Genomic DNA, 18,895 nt, shown 5'->3' on the forward strand with positions numbered 1-18,895 from the left:
GCGTCCGACTTCGGCTCAGGTCATGATCTCGAGGTCTGTGAGTTCAAGTCCCGCGTCGGGCTCTGTGCTGATAGCTTGGAGCCTGGAGCCTGCTCCTGATTCTGTGTCTCCCTCTCTCTTTGCCCCTCCCCCATTCACGCTCTGTCCCTCTCTGTCTCAGAAATAAATAAATATTCAAAAAAAATTTTTTAAACTGTCTACTTTAGAGTAGATCTTGGAAGTTCTCATAACAAGAACAAAAATCTGTAGTTATGTGTGGTGCACTATTATGCACCAGACCATGTGCTAAATGTCTCTAGCGTTATCTCACTTAACCTTCACCCCTTGCTCCCCCAAATAGATATCATCATGCTCCTTTAAGGAAACTGACATTTGGAGGAATTAAGTCTATCCGATGTTCACCTGTGTTTTCTCCACCATATATATATATATATATATATATATATATATATATATATATAAAGAACACACAAAATAAAACAATCCACAACCTAGAAAATCCCCATGTGGCTTAGATGTGACTTTTTAAATATCTTTTTTTAAGTTTATTTATTTATTTTGAGAGACAGAGAGAGTGAGAGCAGGGGCGGGACAGAGTGAGAGAGGGAGACAGAGAATCCCAAGCAGGCTCCCTGCTGCCAGTGCTGAGCCTGACATGGGGCTTGAACTCATGAACTTTGAGATCGTGACCTGAGCCGAGATCAAGAGTCTGATGCTCAACAGACTGAACCACCCAGGTGCCCCATGTGACCTTTAAAAAAATGCTACTATTTATTATTAAGAGAAAGAACATGTTATATATAACATGTGTTATGTATAACAGTCTATGTAGTTAGAATTTAAACCCAGGTCTGTGAGACGCCAAACTAGCTTTCCTTTTTGTATTGATTTTTCAAACAATATAAAAAAGAAAAAGTAGTGAAAACTGTCATTGCCAACCCCCCCCCCCACCCCAGCCACCTAGTTTCCCCACCTCCAGACGATCACCATCATATTTATTAGTTTCCTTCTAGGGTTTATGCAAATGTAAGATACAGGAACATACAATCTTTTCTTCCTTGTTACCGAAAGCTAATTTGGTAAATGCGATTGCGTTCTCCGCTTTCCAGGAATTTTCACCTTAACAACATAACTTCTTTCCAGAGCAATCCCCAGTGTCCTCATTGTGTTCCCCTGTGGCTGCACAGTAGCCATCGCGGAGGAGCCATAGTATTTCCCCCAGTTCCCTACCGGTGGACGTTTAGAACCTTTCTATCTCTGGTCCTTCCGGGCCCTGCTTGCGATGATTAAATTCGTGTACATGTCATTCCGCACGATGCCAGTATAGCCGCAGGATAAATTCCCAGAAGTAGGATCGCGGATTAGAGGCTGTGTGAATTTGTGATTTTGACTGATATCGTCAAACCATCTTCCCCAATGCTCACACTGATATACATGACACCAGCAGGATGGAGGGTTTCCTATTCAGCCTCATCAGTGGAACAGCTTGTTGACCTGTGTGTGTGTGTGTGTGTGTGTGTGCATTTCTCTTACTATGCGTGAGATCGGGCAACTTCCCGTGTGTTTAAGGGCATCCTCGTTCCCCATGCCAGTTCTCTCAGCCGGGCCACTCGGCCGCCTCCCATCGCTGATGACATCGCCGCGCTAGGCTTCTTTAGGAGAAGTGGGTGGTGGGCAGGCCCCTGGACCAGGAACCAGAGGTTTGCGGTGCTAACCTTAGTTCTGCAGACAGTCTCTATGCGGAAAGGACTCCTAGGTACCGACATGGCGGCATGGCCAATCTGTTCCGGCCCAAGCAGTCAGGACGGTGTAGAACACCCTCCTCCAGGATACCGAAACCCCCTCTCCAACTCTGCCGTCACCCTTTGTGTCTTCCTGCTCTATCCTCCTGCCTCTACTTTATCACAGGATAGCTTTAACTTGGGAACATTCTTCCTCATAGGAAATCAGTACTGGAAGTCCGTTTTCAGGGAAATTCCAAACTAGAATCCTACTTTCCCTTCTGGAGACTTCCAAGAAGAGTTTGACCCCTTCCTTGGATGGGTGACCTTGAGCATGTCATGGAACCACTCTGGGCCTCAGTTTCTGCACAGCTTCTGGCGTGTAGAATGTGTTCGGTAGGTTCATACCTATTGTTAATGAAATGAATGTCTTTTGCAGGGTCCTTATGAGGATTCAATGGGAGAGTTAATAAATATACACACTACATACTTAGCGTGGTGTTGACTCATAGACAGCACCCATTCTCATTACCATTGTGAGCAGTGGCAGGAGGGAAGGAGGAGGAACACGGCTGCGACTCCCACGGATGGAACAGATGCCCTTGGCCTTGGTCACCTAAACCACCCTGCCTGGCCTCCGTGTGTCTTGCTGCCAGGGGGCGCATCAGTCACTTCTCATCCCCACGTGGGGAATTGCTGAGCTTCGAGGCTGAAGCTGCAGGCCGGGCTGAGTGATTACCCACTGGAGGATATAAAACGAGGAGAAATCACAGTGGGCTAATGTCGACCCTCCCTTCTCCAACTGTCTGAACGCACAGGTTCCTCTGGGTTTGGCTCACTTTAAATGCATTTAAAATTGGTTGAGGGTTTCCCAAGCAATCGGAGCTGCTTGCTCAGTCTGCAACCCGTGACCCAGATCTTGCCAGCCAAGACTGAACTCAACCAAGAGAAAGAAGCTTTTCGCCTCCTTGAGGAAAACAGCCTCTCTGTAGGGCCAAAGGATGAGGGGGTCCTTCTGCCCTCCCCTTGCCACGATTCTCGCCTCCTGAAGATCAGAATGAGGAGCTTATAATTTTTCTGCAAGCCATGCTAATTGCCTTCCACTTTTTTTTTTTTTCCTACTTTCTTTGGTTTAAATCAAATCCAACTTGTCACCCAGGTGCTGAGCTCAGGCAGAGCCAGTTTCAAAGGAAGGAAAGAAAAGGCCATGGTTCCACAAAGCTAATTGCTCTCGGGCTGGCAGGCCACCTCATTTGTACTCTCTGCACGGTGCTAACAGGGGCTCTGCTGGGAAGCTGGCTGCAAAGGCGATGGGATGGGAGAGCTGGAGGAAAGCAGGGAGGGAAAGAGAAGGGGATCGGGGACAGAAGAGAAAGAGAAAACTAATAAGGCGCCTGAGAGTGAGCTTTTAATGTTCACCGCACCCCGGAGAATTTTATCACGTTCCCCTAGTTTTGGTAGATGCAGGGAGCTTGCCCACATCTGCCAGCTAGAAAGGCATGGAACCTCTAACCCCGCTCTGCTCAGCTTCCAATCTCTAGAATGAGCCCTAGTCCTGTGTCCTACCCCATGAGAGGGTTCCGTGGTCAGATAGTTTTGGAAACCAGGGGATATTACATTGTCTTGCTGGCCTTTCATTCGCATTAGGGAATTAAAGACCCCGTGGAACCTCGCAGTAAGGAAATTTGTTAGGTTTAATCTAGCAATTCCCAAACTATACAGTTCCTTGCTTTTTAAATATAATTTATAAAATATATTTAAAAATAGGCAGTTGCGATATGTATATATATATCACTCTCTGTGTATATATCTGCATATGCATATATCTGTCTCTCTGTCTCTGTCTCTCTTCCTCTTTATTAAAACTGTAAGTTCACACGTAGGCCTCCAATTCCAGCTCAACACCATATTGGAAACTCTCTTTTTCTGACCATGAGCAGACTGAATCTCATTTATTCAATCCAAGAATATATATTATATCACTGGAGAATGGCCAAACCACACCGCTGTTAAAAACAAACCCCCTACCTGAAGTTTGGTATTTGTGGACAGTTCTTTTAGTCTTTAGCTTTGAGGCTATTTAGTCCAACCACTGTGTGTGAGAACTATCCCAGTTCTCAGTCTCTCTCTCTCTCTCTCTCTCTCTTTTTTTGCCTTTCTTAAATTTGGTTATATTATTCATTTGAAATACAGTTAGGTTCATTTATTTGTTTGTAGTCCATTTTACTTTTTCTTTTAAGGTTTATTTATTTATTTTGAGAGAGAGAGAGAGAGAGAGAGAGAGAGAGGAGGTATTCACAGAGGGCGAGAGGCAGAGAAAGAAAAAGACAGAGTCCTACGCAGGCTTCTCGGTGTCAGCACAGAGCTGGAGGTGGGTCTCGAACCCACGAACCAGGGAGATCATGATCTGAGCCAAAATCAGCAACAGACGCTTAATTATCTGAGCCACCCCCACACCCCATACTCCCTTTTACTTTTTATCCCCTGACCTTCTTGATTTTTCCCTTGGGTTTGGGAAACATAACACAGCTGGGAAAGTCGAAACTACACAGAATCCCACCCGCCCTTGCATGTAACTAACGTGGGATGTTGGCTGACTCTGATTTATCCTTCCAGTGATACGTTTTGCTCAAGTTAGCAGATATGTGTGTTTGTTTTTAAATCTCCCCTCTTTCTGACATGAAATGCTGCCGGCCATCTTTTACACTTTCCTTTCCTTTTCTTTCTTTCTTCTTCTTTCCTTTTTTCACTTAACTGTAATTCTGGAAATCACTCCATTCTTATTTTATTGTTACATTACAGCCGCGCCACACTCCACTGTGTGCACATCCTGCAGTTTCCACAGGTCTTCTAGGGTGCATATTAGATGTTTCCAACATTCGGCTCTTGTAGATAGGGCTGCAGTGAACAATTTGGGCCCGTGGAAGTGTTGCAAGTGTATCTTCAGGGCACATCCTTAGACCTGAGATAGTGGGTCAAAAGGTGAATGCATAGGTAATTTTGTTAGACTTTGCCCAGATCGCCTGCACCGGCTGTGAGGGTTTGGCTTCTCACCAGGAGCTTGCGGGTGTGTGCATTTCATGTGTGTTTCCTCCAAGCCCTGTTAAGTTTGTAACTTCCAGTGCTGAGGGCAGGGGGAGACTGAAGGAAGAGGCAGACCCCTGGGAAGGAAGAGGGGTGGGTGGTGGCTTTCAGAAGCAGAGGGAACTTCCATAGGAGAGTTGTCCTGAGCAGGCAGCAAGGAGAGTGGGTCCCCACATCCAACCGCTGAGTCTTAAAAGTTTGTAAAGAGGCCCTAACTGGGTTCAGACAGGTATACTGTGCAGGTGTTTTCAGCACCACATCACCGGCTCAAGGCTGTGTCTGCCCTTGGAGCTGCAGCCTCTGGGTGCAAGAAAAGCAAGCGAACTCGGCATCCCAAGGACAGGGGAGGGGGTGAGGAGACCCCTGATCGCCCGGGTCCAGCTCATAGGTCAACTGGCGGTCACGTCTTCTCGATGACTTCCCCAGCAAGCCTCACCAAAAGTATGTGTCATTACTCTTTTTCATTTTGCATTCCCACAGGAGCGACATGGTTATCGCGTTATGGTTTTAATTTGCATTTTCTCAATCGTGAGCAAGGTTGTGTATCTTTTCAAATGTTTGAGGGACATTTTTCTATATTTCTTTGTGAACTGTCTATTCAGGCTTGCCCATTTTTCTGTTAGGCTTTTGGTCTCTCCCTCCCTCTGCCCGTTTTCAACAGTGTGCATTAGAGAAGTTATTCTTTATCTGTGATGAAGTATGCACGTATTTTCTCCCACATTGTCGGTTGCATTTTGACTTCGCTTATGGTGTTTTTGTCATGCCAAAGTTAAAAGAATTTTTTTCTGTGTTTAAGCTGATCAATCTTTTCTTTTATTACATCTGGATTTTGAGTCATCATTAGAAAACCTTTACCTACTCCCAGGGTATGATGGCACTCATCTGTCTTTTTTTCCTAGTTTTCTTTCTCTTTCTTTCTTTTCTTACATTTAGATCTCTGATCCATTTGGAGTTTATTTTTGTGGGTGGGGTGCGGTATGGATCTAATTTTATTTTTTTCCAAATGGCTACCCACCATTTTTTAAAAAGTCAGTTTTGCCTTTGAGTGTGTTTTTAAGACGCACTGTAGGATAGTCGCTTTGGCTAGATAAAATACTTGGCCAAAGTTCCTGGCTAGAATCTACACTCCAGATTTCTTTTCATCCTGGTTGAAGTTACTCTGACCGCTGGCTGGCTAGCTCAGCACTGGCAGTCACACCACGCTGGCTTTGTGATGACAGGTCTGTAGCATGGTATGACCCTGTGGCCAATTTCAGCGCCAGCGCTCTGCCCTCTGGCCTTGTGGATTGGATCCCATGGTAGCTTTCCAATCCCTTACTTCTGGTTATTTCCATGAATTGAAACTTTGCCAGCTTCTCCTAGCTCTAGACTGCTGGGTTGTATTTTCTTCTCGGTCTCTAAAAGTTCAGGGCATCCTTTTAAACACTAGTTTCAAAGTTTGTTCTGCATTATTCTTTTTTTAAAAGTTTATTTATTTTGAGAGAGAGAGAGAGAGAGAGAGAGAGAGAGAATCCCAAGCAGACTCTGCACTGTCAGCACAGAGTCTGATGTGGGGCCCGAACTCATGAACTGTGTGATCATGACCTGAGCCGAAACCAAGAGTCGGATGCTTAACCGACTGAGCCACCCAGGCGTCCCTGTTCTGTATTATTCTTGTTCTGAGCTTGCGTGACCCAATGAAGTGGGAAAGAGACGAATGGGCCAAGAGCGAGGATATTTCTGTTTTGGTTCTCTCTCGGAGCTCCTCTCACCTCTCTGGACTGATGTTAGATTAGAGGAATCAGAGACCGTCGTGGGCATGCTATAAAGGGGCACACACAAGTTGTGTCTTTCAACAACGTCCGCTCTATTCCCTCATAAAGCAAGGTTCGCACAATTACAACAGGCTTGGGACTCCAAGCTCAACGACATTTCACCACGTGTTTAGCTTGGAGTCACATAGAGCGAATACAGTCACACACCAGACCATAAGCCACAAGGTCGGGAAGTTAACCAACCGAAATGCAGTCAGTCTGTGAACTCGCCGTTGGCCTGTGGACTTGGCCCAGTCTTGGTCAGCCCTCAGCGCTCACTGCTTATTAAGATCAAACTGGAGGGTCTCTTTTAGGCTCAGAAATCAGGCGGGCAGAACCTTCCACCACAGTGGCCCTTCTTATGCAGTAAGACGTGGGGGAGTCAGCGTCTGGAGGGTCTGACCGTATGCTGCAAAAGTCGTCGCTTTGAAAAGGAGTTTAATCAGTCTTTAGCCCTTCCAGACTTCTGGTTGTGGCGATCATCAGCTCCTTGTTCTTCCAGGTTCTTCCAGGTTCTTCCAGGTTCGCTCCGATTAACAGTCCTTACGGCTGCCTGTCTGTGCTGGTTTCGGTGACCATTCCCATTCCTAGCTCACCACCCTTGACTGCTTATGTCACTGCTTGACGTGAGTGACTCCATCTTGCTGGCTACAGAGGCGCATTCATTTCCTTATGCAGCGAGCACGTATTGAGTACCTACTGTGTGCTAGTCCCTGGGCTAGCCTGGTCATTATGGTGACAAGGCACAGCTCTGGCCTCCTGGAACACCTGGTCTCATGGGGAGAGCTCAGATGGCAAAAGGCAATAAAACTAACATATAAATAGATAATCACAATGCAATGTGGTCAGCCCCTCGGTAGGGGTATAGAATACTGTAAAAATCTTAAGAATAGAGAAATCTGTAATAGGAGAGTTTGTAAGAAGCAATGGGGGCTGGAGGAAAGAAAGCCTTCAAGATGCCCTTTGCAATAATGATACAGATGGGTACCCTTCTACGGTTAGAATGCTATTTCACCTCTGTGTCTCATTTGATCCTCAGAAGACAGCCAGCTGGTAGTATTAATGTTTCCCCCGTTCCGCAGATGAGGAAACTGAGGTCTGAGAAAATCAGGTGTGTAAGAGGCATGACCTGTATGTGAGTCCAGAGCTTCTGACTCCAGAGTCTGTTCTCCCTCCCTCTGGGTTTGTGTTTCGGTGAGTATTTCTCCTAGGATTGGAAAGAGGATATTGGCACGCACAGCCTGAGTTCTTTGAGGGTGTGGTTTGCTTTCCTGGACCCACTTCTGAGTGGGTAGAAGCCAATCAGAGGTCGGCCAGGAAGGAAAAGGCCAATCAGAGATGTGCTTCCTTGTCCCTGCCTGTCTCCATTTCTGTCTTCTCTTCTCGGTTTCGTCCCTCGTAAAGCGGGGACAGTCATAGCAATAAAATCTCCTTCAAGGGGCTGATGGAGAGCTAAGGGAGAAAACGCATGTGACACAGGTTGGAAATGATACGATACCACCCGTTACGCAACGGGAATGATGATTGTAATTGTCTCTGCCCGTGTAGGATCACAGAGAATGGGCAACAACGGCCAACGAGAGCCAGTATGTTTGCCAAGTTATAATGTGCCAGCTGCCGTGGCGAACACTTTGCTTACAGTTTCTTTTTAATTTGTTTTAAACTTTATTTATTTATTTATTTATTTTTGAGAGAGAGAGAGAGAGAGAGAGAGAGAAAGAGAGAGAGAGAGACAGAGCATGAGTGGGGGAGGGGCAGTGAGAGGGAGACACAGAATCCGAAGCAGGCTCCAGGTTCCGAGCTGTCAGCACAGAGCCCGAGGTGGGGCTCGAACTCACGAACTGCAAGATCATGACCTGAGCCGAGGGCGGACGCTGAACCCACTGCGCCACGCAGGGGCCCCCTTTGTGTACAATTCCAAATTTAGGCCTGTAACAACCCAGCAAGGGAGGAACGTCATCTTTGTTTTACTTGTAAGGGAACCTGGATTTGGACAGGTGAAGTCAAGCCACCAAGATCTGAAGCCAATGTGATACTGAAATCTACTCTCCAGAAATCTGGGGTGAGTGGAGGATGGGAAGGAAACCCTCCTGGGTCCTTCCTCCTTATGCGCCCTGCCCCCCCGTGAACCTCACCTCTTAACTCCCTGCCTTTCCCTCACTCACCTGTCTGTTCTGTACACCCAGCCCCTGCTTGGCTCCCGGGCTGCCAGCGGGAACATAGAATGAATGGCCTTGAGGTCAGGGCGGGGGAATTCGGTTTCTCCCAGGCCTGGGGAGCAGCTCAGAGACCGGTCCAGCTGCTGTCCTTTTGGGGACAGAGTGCTTGTGTGATGGTCCCCCAGGCTGCAGAGTGGATGCTGTCACCTCTGAGGGTCCAGGCTGAGGGAGGAAAAGGACAAAGCAGCCTCCTGGATGACTGGGCATGTTTGGGGCTGGTCTGCCTCAGCCCCCAGGAGGCTGGTGTATCTGCAGCCACTTTCCTGACTGTCCTCGGCTGCATCTGAAAGCCAGGGCATCTTCAGGGACTTGGGGAACATTTGGTTGCACCTCAGTTATTTTTGTCTTTCCTTGGACGGCTTGGGCTGCCTGCTTCTCGGAGGCATCGGGGCTGCTTTCCAGAGTGGTTGGAAAACACGGGGCTGTGGGGGAAGGTGAAGGGAGAGCCTTGGCTTCGGCATCGCTCGGAGCTCTTGGGGTGCGAGTGACAGAAATCAGACTGGATCCGGGATAGTAAAAAGAAGGGGTCATTTGGCAGTTCAGGTGGTTGAAGGAAGTGTGGTGGAAAAAGTTCTGCAAGATCGAGGCTTTTCAAGGCAAGAGCCCTCACATACCCTTCACCCTTCCTTCTTCTCCCTCTGCCCATCTCTGTGAGGTTATTTTTTTCAACGTTTTTTTTTTTTTTTTTTTAATTTTTATTTTTGGGACAGAGAGAGACAGAACATGAACGGGGGAGGGTCAGAGAGAGAGGGAGACACAGAATCGGAAACAGGCTCCAGGCTCCGAGCCATCAGCCCAGAGCCTGACGCGGGGCTCGAACTCACGGACCGCGAGATCGTGACCTGGCTGAAGTCGGGCGCTTAACCGACTGCGCCACCCAGGCGCCCCTCTGTGAGGTTCTTTAAAGGTGCATGTAATCAGTGTGCCTATGATCAAGTCCCCAGGGCGGTATGAAGAGAAGGCTGGTCAGAGGAGCTCGTCTCTGAGTTTGCAACTGGGAGACCGCCATTTAAAGAACTTGGCCCGAGCTGGTTCACTTGGGCATGATCACTGGTCTGGTTGGGGCTGGGAGACAGAGTCAGAGAAGGAGAAAGAAGACTTCAAATCCACTGTCTGGCTGTGAGAGGGACTGAGAATCCTGACCATCTCATCTGGAAGAGAACAGAGAGGAGCAGGGGGAGGAAATGAGGGGCCAACCGGCTGGGAAAAGTCACCACTTAATCTCTCAGGAAGAAAGACCATAGGAGTCCATCTGGAACAACTCTCCGTCTCACTGACTGCCTCTCTCCTCTGGAGCCTTGACCTAAAGAGAGTCAATGTATTTGAACCCATCGGTGGGAGGAAGGTGTACTTCTGTGGACTCAGACTTTCCTAAAGAAGCTTTTTAGTTTCCTTTGTCAGCAAACTTTATTTCTCTCAAATGACATCCTATCGAGGAGCTCAATGTATTAGTGACCCACTGCTGTGTAACATATTACCCCAAAACTTATCCCTTTTTTTTATTTAAAAATTTTTTAAAAATGTTTTTATTTAGTTTTGAGAGAGAGAGAGAGAGAGAGACCGAGCATGAGAGGGGGAGGGACAAAGAGAGGGAGAGAGAGGGAGACACAGAATCCGAAGCAGGCTCCAGGCTCTGAGCTGTCGGCACAGAGCCTGACATGGGGTTCGAACTTGTGAACTGCAAGATCATGACCTGAGCCAAAGTCAAGACACTCAACCATCTGGGCCACCCAGGTGCACCAGCCCTTTGTATTTTAAGACAACACCTCGTACCTCACAGTGTCTGTGGAGTAAGACTCGGGGAGGTGCCTGCTGGGTGCCTCTGGGTCAAGGTGTCCCATGAGGTAGGGGCTGTAGTCAGCTCCAGAATTACTCACACACTTGGCCTTATCTTTAAGCCTTGTTTCCCAGGAAAGGTCCCGGATGTGATCTCTGTCAATTTCTAAGTTTTCAGTGTTGCTTGTAGTTCTACCTCTAGAGGCTGAGAAACCTTCAAACTGTTGTCTCCTTTTGCATAACTTAAACATCTCGCAGTTTCTGTGTGCCTGAAATCCAGCTGTGGCTTAGCTGGTTATTTGTGACTCGGAGCCTTTCGTGAAGTTGCATTCAAGCTGTCAGTCAGGCCTGAGTCTCAGTTCCAGACAACGGGGGTGAAGAGTTGGCTTACGAGCTCCTGTACAAGGTGGTTGGCAGGCCTCCTTCCCTCACAGGTTGTCGGACTGAGTGCCTTGGTGTCACGGAGTCTTTGCAGGGCTGTTCACAATATGGCGGCTTCTTCGTTCTAACAGAAGTGATCCCGGAGAGTGAAAGAGGATGACAGGGCTGCTAACGGAAGCCAAAGTCTTTGTAGAGCCTCATATTGGAAGTGACACCACATCGCTTCTGTCACGTTCAGTTACTTAGAAGTAAGTCGCCAGATACAGCCACTAAATCACACTCAGGGGGAGGGGAACAGGAAGACCCGAGTTTCGGGAAGCCATCTTGGAGGCTGCTTACTCACTTGAGAGAAAACATTTGCGGCCACAAATATTTATTCAACAACTGCTTTATGCCAGTCACTCTTCTAGACGTTTGGAATGGATTAATGAGAAAACCGAAGATGTCTTTTCTCAAGGAGCTTCCAGAGGGAGACGTTCCTGCAAAGTTTTGGACAGATGTGAGAACATGGGGTTTTTGAGGAACCTCTAGAAGTTCAGGAGGAAGGGGACCAAGCTGGATATCAAGTTGAGGAGGTTGTGATCAGGCTCTAGGTCACAAAGGGCTTCCCTTGCTATGTTGAGCGTTTGGATGAACACCCAAGGCAACGGGGAGGCCCTTGTGGATTCTAAGTGGTGTGGAAGGCCAGACTGGACGCAGGGACACCAGTGAGGATGTGGGGCAGCAGCTCAGGCAGGAGATGATGGTGCCCGTCCGGTGGGTGGATGGATAAAATGCCTCGTAGCTATCCATACAAGGGAGTATCCTCCAGCAGAAAAAGAAAGGACCTCCTGGGTGCACGCTGAAATGTGGATAAACATTGAGACTACGCTGAGCGAAAGAAGCCAGTTTACAAAAGACCGCCTGTAGTATGATTTCATTTGTACGAAATCTCCAGAATGGGCAAAGCATCTGTGGAGACAGAGACTAGCTCAACAGCTGCCTAGGTCCGGGGAAGATACGTGTGCAGAGGAAATGGCTAAAAGTACAGGGCTGCCTTTCAAGGAGATGAAAAGGAGATTCTTTTTTTTTTCTTTTTTCTTTTTCTCTTTTTAGGGAGAGAGAGAAAGGGAAAGGGAGGGAGAGAGAGAGAATGCGTGAGCTGGGGGAGAGGCAGAGGGAGAGAGAGAATCTTAAGCTGAGTATGGAGCCCGATGTAGGGCTTGATCTCACAACCCTGGGACCATGACCTGAGCCAGATCAAGAGTCAGATGCTTAACCAACTGAGCCAACCCAGGCGCCCAAAAAAGATATTCTTTCCTTGAGTGTGGTGCCGTCGCACAACTCTGTAAATCTACTAAAAACCAGAACTGCATGAAAATACTAAAGACCACTGAATCTTTCCACGAGTTGTGTAATATGTGAATTACCTGTCAATTAAGCTGTTCCAAAGATACAAAGAAACTACACAGCAGACAGGTGCCGGTGGCTTGGCCTAAGAAAGTTCTTGTCACTTTGGAGCTGGCTTTGAACTTGTGCCTTTCCTCCCTGCCGCCCTTATTGGATGCCTCAAATGCTGTTTCAGCTCCTTCGGTGTCACCATCCTACCTTCCTTCTTGTTTCAGGGGCACCTCCTGAACTCCGCCCTCTGGTCTGTCTGCCCTTCTCTTGCCCTTGTCCCCAGCTCCACTCCCAGGGGCTCCCAGACCTGTGCTAACAGGCATCTCTGGTCAGACTTGCCGACGAATGTAGGTCTGCCCTCCATCTCTTCCTGTTTCTGTTCTGGTCCCACTTAGCACGTCCCCAGCATCCCCAGCTCTCCCAGGCCCGGACCTCAGAGCCACGCCTCATTTTCCACTCTTCTCTCCGTCCAGACTCTGCCCTCTGGAAAGATCCAGCCCCACTGTGGGGCCTGGAATAAACACAGAGAACCTCCAGGAGGGCCCCCTCCCCCTTGAGGGCTGGCTCCTTGAAACTGCCTGCTATAGAGCCGCAGGGGAAGTGTTACCCTTTGCAGCGCATGTCCCCCCAGGGGAATATCTGTAAAACGTTATGGACTGTCAATTACAGGGCAAATGTGCGGATAGAGTGAAATAGTTCCCCGCCTACTGACCTCCTACTATGTGCCAGGTAATCTATATGCATAATCTTTTTGGATTGTCCCCCAATCCTTTGAGGTCAGTTCTTGTTAACCCCATTTAACACGTGGCGATCGGCCCCTCGGGGCTCTGGGAGGTGGTGTGACAAACTGCAACCACACAGGTGGGGGGTGGCAGGGCTGGAATGCCATCCCACATCAGCGTGGCTTCAGGACGCCTGCTCTTCCCAGTGCCCCGTGCCGCCTTTGCCAAGGGCACGTGAGTAACATACTCTGGCCATTAATTTCCTTTCTTAACACTATTGGTTCCTTGATGTGGGAGGGAGGGAAGATTCTGGACTTCTGGATCCTGTTCTGGATTCGATGACCTTTTTGTCACCATATATCCAATGAATAATCTTTAAAATATTTTTTTAATGTTTATTTATTTTTGAGAGAGAGAGAGAGAGAGAGCATGAGTGGGGGAGGGACAGAGAGAGAGAGAGAGTGTGTGTGTGTGTGTGTGCAGGGGAGAGGCAGAGAGAGGGAGACAATCCCAAGCAGGCTCCAGGCTCCGAGCTGTCAGCACAGAGCCCAACGTGGGGCTCGAACTCACAGACCATGAGGTCATGACCTGAGCCGAAGTTGGATGCTTAACCGACTGAGCCACCCAGGGGCCCATGAATAATCTTTTTTTTTTTTTTTTTTAAAAGATTTTATTTATTTGGTTGTTTGTTTATTTTAGAGAAAGAGAGGGGCAGCGGGGAGGGGAGAGGGGAGAGGGGAGAAGGAGTCCCAAGCAGGCGCCATGCTCAGTGGAGCCCGATGTAGGACTTGATTCCACAACCCTGGGTTCATGACCTGAGCCCGAATCAAGAGTTGGACACCCAACTGACTGAGCCCCCCAGGTGTCCCTAAAGATTTTATTTCTAGGTAACCTGTACACCCAACACAGGGCTCGAACTTACAACCCTGAGATCAAGAGTCACATGCTCTACCGACTGAGCCAGTCACATGCCTCTCCAATGAGTCATCTTTAATACTCGTCTTTTGTTACTGTTGACCAGCTGCTCCTGAAGGCTTGTCTTCCTTTGGCTCCATAATCTCTGTTTCTCCTCCAAGGACTGTGCTCACTGCTTCTCACCTTCTTTCATTGCCTCCTGTCGCTCAGCACTTGCCTCACTCCCTGTTGTTGTTTTCGTTTTTCTTCAGGATTCTGCCTCATGCCTCCTTCTTCTTTTCCCAGTACAAGCCCTTCTCAGTGAGCTCACCTACGTCCATGGTTTCAGTGACCATTTCCCTGTCTGCGCATACTGCCTCTGGGCCTCAACTCCAGTTGAGGTTGTCCTCCTGAGCACCAGAGCTTCTTTTCTGTGCAAGCAACGTCCTCCCACTTGGGAGTCACACAGGCGCCTTAATCCAGCAGGAGGAAGGCCGATCTGCCTGCCCCCCCGGCCCCGCTCACTCTTCCTCTGTCGGCGGGAGTGAGAAGAGCTGGCAAACCCCGGCTCGGTTCCTTCCAGAACTTGGTCTTTAGCTTCGATTCTTGCCTTCTTCTTCCGCATCTTCTGGGTCCCTGCGTCTGTCTGGCATCTTGTCCTCTGATCTCCTGATCCAATTCCCTCCATTGTCTCAGTCCCCAGTGCCTTGCTGTCTCAGGCCAACGCAGTCTTGTGGCCGGATGATTGCAGCAGTCCCCAGCTGCTGTGTCTGCCCGTGGTCCTGATCCCTTATGGTCTTCTCGCTACTGAACTCAGAGACGTCTGTCTGAGATGAAAATCTGCTCATGTCATGGTCCTGACCAAGTGTCTTCGATGGCTCCCTCTTGCTCCTGGGATGGAGTCCAAAATCCTTCCTAAGGCCCTGCACGACCTGGCCCGGTTTCCTCTCATTCCTCACTGCTCTGCTTGCCAGACCCTGTGCTCCAAGAACTTCTTCCACGTTCCCTCTTGCCTCTGGGCCTTCCCATGTGCTTTCCTTTTTGCTAAGAATACTCTTCTCAGATTTTGTCTGGCTTTTTCAGCCAAACTTAGCTCTTGACTTAGGCGCTGCTCATTCTGGGAGATCCTCCCTCCCGCACGCTCCAGGGCTGTGTCAGGTGTATCCCCATGTGCTTCCTGTACCTGCTGAATTATCACCCTGTACTCTAATTTATCGTTTGTCTGTTTCTCCCGCCAGATCGCAAACTTTGGCAAACGTGTGTGGTGCTTGCTTGACTCACTGTGCTATCTACCAGTGCCCTGTACGATAGATGCTCGTTTACTCCTGGAATGGACAAATGAAAGCTGTGGCCAGCACAGCTGGTCCTGTAATTCAACTAGGGTATCAACATTAAGAGGAGGTAGAATTCCTTCATCGAGGTTTGGTCCTCCTTACGACCTGACTTTACTGGAGGATCCTGGTAATGCTGTTATTTACTAATATGAAATATTGCAACATATCATTGCTCTTTTTTTTTAAAATTTGTTTTTATTTTAGGAAGAGAGAGAGAGCACACACGTGAGTGGGGGGAAGGGCAGAGAGAGAAAGAGGGAGAGAGAGACGCTTCAGGCTCCGTGCTCGGCGTGGAGCCTGACGTGGGGTTCGATCCCGTGATCCTGGGCTGAAATCAAGAGCTGGGTGCTCCACGGACGGGGCCACCCAGGTGCCCCCCCCCCCCCCCTCCCGCGACCACTGCCCTTTCAAATTTATACCACTGTGGGAAGAAGTGTGATCTTTGGAGTGAGGCAGAACTAGTTTTCAGTCCTGGCTACTCCCCTTCTTGTTGGACGGATGATCCTCTTTGAGCCTCCTTGTCTCCTTGGGAGATGGGGATAATAATACCCACTCACGGGTATTATTAATACCCGCTCACGGGTTTGATGCAAAGAGAGAACGAAATAATGCATTGCAAGGACTTAGTGTAGGGCCCGGCCCAAAATGAGCGTTTTGAAAACGTTAGCCATTATTAGGATTACAACAAGGATGAGAAAAGCCACCTGCGTGGCGGTTAGATGTTTGACAAATGGAAGCTGTATTAGTATCGCTATTATACGAAAGGACTGTTTGCGGTTTTCTTGTCGTGGCTCAGAGGCGGATTGGCAGGAAGCTGCTCTCTGGGGATGTCGGGGAGGGAAGCCACTGCTGGGAAGGTTCTTGCTCTTGTTTTGGTGGTAGATGTGCGTGGCCAGCTCCGGTTGGACTGCGCCAAGGAGAGGGTCGAGAGGGAGTCCTTCAAAGGTCCGGACCTCCTCCCGGCCACTCTTTTCCTTGGACGGAGCTTGGTCCAGCACTTTGGAGAAGCCTTTGTCCAGGAGCTTGGGACCTTTTCTCCTGCCACCCTGAAGGGATGAGAAGACATCCCGGGGCAACAGTTGCAATTGCAGGGCTTGGGATGAGGGTGTTTAAAAGAGAGCTTTGTACTTGGAAAAGACCACGTCTGTGAAACTGTACAGAGTCACACACATACACCAGCCTTAGAACTGTCAGGAGACTCAGCGGCTAGTCTGACGGCATTCCAGCTCTGGCCTGGGACTTTTGGGGGCTGCTTTATCTGCAGTGTGCTCCTGAAGCTGGTTCCTCCCTCCTCCTCCTTCCAAAGTCTGGCCTTTCGGGGTGTGGGAGTTGCTCTTGCCCTACTCAAGCTCTGGGACGTGAGCTGGGTTGCAGAAGCCCAGGGATTTGGGTTTTCGGAGCAGCAAGGCTCTCTTCTGACCCCGGGCACCGACTTCTGTCTTCTGACCCCGGGTACCATCATCTGTGCGCAGGCCTGTGATTCATGGCTACCCGGAGGGTGGGCTGTGATTTTCGAAGCTCAGAGCAGTAGAGGAGGGAGGGTTTGGGGGGCCTGGGCAGAGCTGAGCTGGAGTGTTGGAGCTGCCCCTTGTATCTGTGCACCCTTGGTCAGGTTGTAGCCGTGCTTCTCTGAGTCATTGCTTCCTCATCACGAAAATGGGGGTCATAGCTTCATTTAATGTAATTGTTTGGATTTCATTCTGCCATATTATCACCTGTTCCCTTTGCTTTTGTTCTTCTGTTTTCTATTTCCTGCCTTCTTTTGAATTATGTGAATGTTTTTCAGGATTGCATTTCAGTTCGTCTATGGAGTTTTTGACTTCATCTGCAGTGGAAGAATTATGTTCCCCCCGAATTCATATGTTGAAGCCCTAAACCCTAATGTGATGGTATCTGGAGATGGGGCCTCTGGGAGGTCAATAGGGTTTGGTCAGGTCATGAGAATGGAACCCTTATGATAGCATTAATGGCCTTAGGAGACGAGATACCAGAGAGCTTCCTCTCTCTCTCTCTCTCTCTCTCTCCACCTGTACCACTGAGGAAAGGCCACCTGAGGGCATAGAAGAAGGCCACTGTCTACAACCTAGAGAGAGAGCTCTCACCAGACGCCCGCCCTGCAGACACCCTGACCTCTGACTTCTAGTCTCCAGAACTGTGGGAAATCACTTATAGTTGTTTAAGCCCCCCTAGTCTATGGTGTTTTGTTATGGCAGCCTGAAGAGATTAAGACAATAATATCTGTTGTGTGTTTTTCTCTCAGTGGCTATTCAAAAGATTACAATATACGTACTCAACTTCTCGGTCTACTTAGAATTGATGTTCTACCATTTCTAGTGGAATATAGAAATCTACCCACCTTGGAGGCCCCGTGCCCTTTTTTCCTCTATGTTGTAGTTGTCATATGTAGTTCATGTACTACGTGCATTGAAAATTCCATTAGATGATGCCATCATTTTTGCTTTTAGCCATCATACATACTTTAACATTTTTAAATGTTTATTTATTTTTGAGAGAGAGAGAGAGAGAGAGAGTGCAAGTGGGGAAGGGGCAGACACACACACACACACACACACACACACACACACACATACACACACACACAGAATCCGAAGCAGGCTCCAGGCTCTGAGCTGTCAGCACAGAGCCTGATGCGGGGCTTGAACTCATGAACTGCAAGATCGTGACCTGAGCCAAAGTCAGGTTAACCGACTGAGCTACCCAGGCACCCCGCCATCATACGTATTTTAAAGAACATCAGAGGAGAAAAATAGTCATGTAAGCAATGTGTCATTTCCCCCTGGCTGTTTTCAAGACTTTCCTTTGTTTTGGCAGTTTGATTATGATGTGTCTGGGCATGTAAATCCTGCATTAGGAAGCATTTTTTGACATGAGGGGAGTCTAAGGACGACTCCATGCCTTGTGACTTGCAAATGAGATGAAGCCATGTGAAATTTAAACATTCAATTGGCGATAGTATCAAGTCCCTTGTGGGAATTGTATGGTCCTAAGAACGTAGAAGAATGAAAGATTCCACCAGATCTTAATGTTTTAAAATTACATTTCTTAGGCTGTCATTGTCTCAGTTTGTTTGGGCTGTTACATGGAAGAACTACAGACTGGCAGACTTTAAACAAAAGAAATTTATCTCACAGTTCTGGAGCCTGGAAGTCCAAGATCAGGGCACCAGCAGGGCTGGGTGAGGGCTCTCTTCTGAGTCACAGACTTCTTGTTGCGTTTTCACATGGTGAGAAGGGCAGGAGAACTCTCTTGGGCTCTTTAATAAAGGCATGAATCCCACTCACCGGGGTCCCCCTTCATGACCTAAACACCTCCCAAATGCCCCCCCTCCTAACACCATCACCTTGGGCATTAGGATCCCAACATATGAATTTGGGGCACACGCACGTTCGGACCAAAGCCATCACTGATTTCGAAAATCGAGGGCTAGAGGGAGAAAAACATTCATATATTGGGGAACTTATCAACTAGGGTCGGAGTTTCAGACTATGTCAGTGAAAGAATTTGGTAATGACCTCGCAAGCATGTGGGCTGATTGCTCTCCTCTTGAAGTTATGGCAGAAGTGACATCAA

At 48.4% G+C, this 18,895-nt stretch overlaps 1 pseudogene; it reads right to left on the reverse strand.

Annotated features, from left to right (window-relative positions):
* The window catches only part of LOC131494545 (endosome-associated-trafficking regulator 1-like), an 84,863-nt pseudogene that overhangs the window by 38,099 nt on the left and 27,869 nt on the right, over window positions 1-18,895 (reverse strand).

The sequence above is a fragment of the Neofelis nebulosa genome, chromosome 14 (genome assembly GCF_028018385.1).
Source record: "Neofelis nebulosa isolate mNeoNeb1 chromosome 14, mNeoNeb1.pri, whole genome shotgun sequence".
Lineage (NCBI taxonomy): Eukaryota > Metazoa > Chordata > Mammalia > Carnivora > Felidae > Neofelis > Neofelis nebulosa.